We start from the raw sequence: 4,483 nt of genomic DNA on the forward strand, positions 1-4,483 counted from the left end.
TGAAACAACAACACTTTTGTAAAACGTACATAACTAATTAACAACAATAAATTAAGCAAGTTTGCAGAGTATACGATTTGTAGAATGAACTTTTGCAAAACATCAAGGTGTTAATTTTCAATAATATATTGATCTAGATAATGAAAATCGATTTTAGGTTGCTTCGACCAACAATACCTCGTCTACCCTTAATGAAGTTAGAGTACGAGGCATCATGAGACACTAGACAGTTTTTGCCCTTTGCTCAATGCAATTTTGTGATTTCAAAGAAGTATTTTAAAAAAACACGTTTAACTAAAGGCACTAGAGAGATTGCGGAGAGGCGTTCACTGCAAACGCCATACGGGTTACGGATTTCTGCATTTTGCGGTAGAACGTCATAGTCCCGTTCACATCCAAACTAGCCTCCTACACAGCCAGTTTGTGTCGGTCCTAACGCTCGTCGTTCCTAGTATGTTCGTGATAGCCGCATAGAGTCTGAACCAAGACTACGTGTAAACGCAATTGCAATCATGATGGCGCTATGCTGAGACAAATAATCTAAAGATAATAGGAAGCACCCGTTGATTCACCTTGGGTGCATCGAACCAGAGAAGATTATCTTCTTTCATCGAACTACTTCCCTCCGTATTGATATGCAAATACGACTGGCTGTATCTATAATGCTCTAAGCATTCAGTCCAGATTAGCGATATTTGAGTTTTGCGGGCTATTGGAAAATGAGTATAGGCCTATGTTTACATGCTATTTGTCTAAATAATCTAAACAGAGTTTGGTGTTGGATGCCTAGGAAGTCTTGGTGTATATTATTCGAATAACAAGAAACAAACTCCATTATCATATAAATAATACCCTGTTTACTTTCTAAAGCAAAATGAAAATAGATAATCTAATATGCCTAGTTCGATTACTACCCAGCAAACACAAATATTACAGAAAACGTTAAATGTCGGGTTAAAGGTTATGTGAGGGTCAAGGGCATTAAAAGTTTTAATAACATTCAAAAAACCCTTTGTTCTAAACTTGCTGATAAACGTTCTAACACAATAGACACTTAAATAGGTTTGCCAAATGATATTTTACTGTAGCATTTCGAATTTGGGCTTAAAATGTTGTTGTATTATTTTTTCAGTATAACACGAGTTTCCATGATTTTTATATAAACATACATCGATATGTTATCAAAACGTTTTAACTAAAACCAAAAACATATATGCATTATCATGTTTTAAAAACATTTTGGAGTTTGCTGAATAGTATCCATAAGCAAAACACTTTGACAGCTGTTTAATGCACAATGAAAAAGCAAGGCGAAAAATAGCGTTGCACGAACTTCTGTTCCCCGTCCCAAACAGACAATTATACCGCATTTATGCCGTTACACGACACAATCTTGCCTACAACGCCTCTTCGCAAGCTGATTTTTGGACGGTATTTTCCACACACAAATGAATAGGCAATCTGCCCGTTCGAATTCGCGTTGAAAAAAATCGAAATTTTTTCACTTATTCTTGTCTATACGAGATCAAATTTTAACCCCCAAAATGGATTTTATTACATGTCGGACTCTACTTGTTCTATTAGGATACTTTGATTCGTTTCATAACATGATAAACATAACATTTTTCTGCATTTTATAATGCGTTTTTTGTCATTTTGGAACGTCATTTTTTGCTACCAACCGCAACGTAATCGCCTTACGGTAATTCCACGATTGACCAATTCACAATAGATTTCACCCTCTAGAGGGCATAATAACCGATTTTCGACTAATGTAGCTTGCCGTTCGCGTTCCCGTGTCACGTTTCACGTAAATTTCGCAATCTCTCTACTTTGTTAGTAAGTACTTCAACAAAAGGGCACTATTTCATGAAATATAACACTTACACATACAAAATTTATTTTTATCGTTTTTTATTCAAAATACGCATTCTGTCATCATTTTCCTTCCATGAAACATGTCTTAAAGAAGCAGCTCAGTGCACTGACTCTGATAACTTTGTCTGCAATTATTAATTGACAACTAAAATGTAATACAAGGCTTTACCTTCTTCTACATACCATTTTTAAGTATGATTAGGGCCATAGTTTAGTTTTGCGGGCCGGTGAATGAAAGGAATAACAAGAACAAGTATGCATCCATCGTATTTAGCTGTATTCATGCAACTTGCATACATTGGCTGCATGTTCATATTATATTGTAGGGTGTAGATCTACATCTTGGCAAAAACCATTTCCGAGAACTGTTTTGTTTTCATTGAAAACAGGTCAAAGGAATCGCAGCGACTTTAACTCCATTTTAACGATTGTCAAGTCTGACCCTATCAAAGTCGATGGCCCAGGATAGTTTAAATGTTGATAAAAGCAAATTCCGATAGGTCCACTATTTCTCCCGGTATTGTTTATATTTTTTTCAGAAATGTCAACAGTCTGTTCACATAAAGGCCACCGACAGAGCCAGTGGTTAATTTTCCGCCAGCGTACGAAACGTCAAAAAAGAACTGAGAAACGTACATGACGTCTGTCGTAACGGAAAAATATGTCCGTAAAGGTGGTCAAACCCCGTCAAACTATACTGTGGCCTAAGAGTTTATCTCGCACGAGACAATAATAATGCTTCCTGGACTCTCAAAACAGAAGCAAAATCATATCTTTTTTTTTTTCAAAATTAATATTATAACTTGTGACCTGTTCCCACAAAACCTGGAAAAATGTCAAACCCTTTTTTCTGAGATATGTGTAAAGACGAAAACACCTTCAAAAGACACACACTTTTTGTTTGTACCATTCACACAGCAAAGTGTTTCTGAGACATAAATTAATTATCAATGAAAAAGTAGATAACTGGTGATGAATGGGATTTTTAAATAATTAATTAATGGGATACAATTACTATCGACCATTTTATTGACCGTAAATATGTTGAGATATAGTTCGACTGATGTTTTACTCTCGGTTTTCCGCTGTGGGAACATCATTTTACCAACGGTTCTTCACAACATCAAGGATCGACTAAAAAACGGGAAAAAGCTGCTCATTAAACCAAATATTGCAATGTATGTCGCGTCGGAAACACGGCGGACTTAACTGGGATTGTATATTTCATTTTGACTACAGCATTCTGTGTTTACAACATTATGATACCATACATTCATCCGATTTACTGTTTGTCATTAATTTGTATCCAAATATTACTGTTTGACATAAAAATAGAACTGGTAGAACTCATTTAACCTATATTATTACGTTTGAATAATATAGCCTACTCTAAATCATTTTATGAGTCCCTCTTATCTTAGCAATCGAACAAAAATGACACGTATAAATTTAAGCACAGGACTGATATGTGATGCGATCAAGCAAAATGAGTCTGATGTCGATCAACATGATCAAATATATATTGATATATCGAATATATCAAAATTCAATTTTCAAACTCATTATATGAGCCATTCTCAGAGCTTTATTTTGCTGAAAACCCCATCATAATTAGACTTATGGTTCCAGAGATATGGCCATTTTAGTGTTGCTTGGAACAATAAAATACAAAGGAAGGAATACTCAAAATCAATATTCCCGACATCCGACTCATTTTTCTTGATTGCATCACATATTCTTAAAACACGATTTAAAATAAACTTGAGTGTACGTATAAATTACACAACAGTTAATTTTTAACAAAATGTCACATATAAATTGCGTTACAATTAAAAGAAATGCTACCATCAATATCAAATCATTGGTCAAATTACTTATATGCTATCAATATAAACACTAAACATTACATTAAAAAAGCTAATTATATTAGACAAATCAAACAAATTAAACGTGTATGGTATAAAACATCAATGGATTCCTTAAACTTGCTCCAATTGTGCAATTGTGTAATATTATTTTAAATATCACAATATTGATTTCGCGGATCCTTTCCAAATATCAACAATTCTAATGAATGTGCAAAAATTAATACAACAATTCTTTCAACTTTATCTAATGTTGGTAAAATTTAATCAACATTGGTTAGACTTCGCATTTTAATGCATTGATAGTTGAGCCTAACGAATTTGCAATGCATGTAGTATCACGTAGTAATAAAAACGGAGACGGTAATGTTCTTATTCTGTCCTCTACATAGTATTCTCGTGTTTATTTGCACGTTTGACTAGGACCTGCATGAAATTCACACTTTAAGTAATAAACCATTTTCTCAGAATACAGCACTATTTCTCTTTAATTAAGGCTTCAAGAAATTCACTTTTTACAAACATACTATAAATATTTGATGTCTTATTTGTTTTTCCGTATTGCAGATCATTTGACGATGAAAATACTGTAGCTTGCATTATAAATACTTAAGGGTACTACACCCCTGGCCAATTTATGCCTATTTTTGCATTTTTCTCAAAAATTATAGCGCATTGGTGACAAGTAAGATATGTATAATATACATTGTATATATACATTGTATATTATAGGGGCAAGG

Source organism: Amphiura filiformis, chromosome 13, assembly GCF_039555335.1.
Source record: "Amphiura filiformis chromosome 13, Afil_fr2py, whole genome shotgun sequence".
In the NCBI taxonomy this organism is placed as follows: domain Eukaryota; kingdom Metazoa; phylum Echinodermata; class Ophiuroidea; order Amphilepidida; family Amphiuridae; genus Amphiura; species Amphiura filiformis.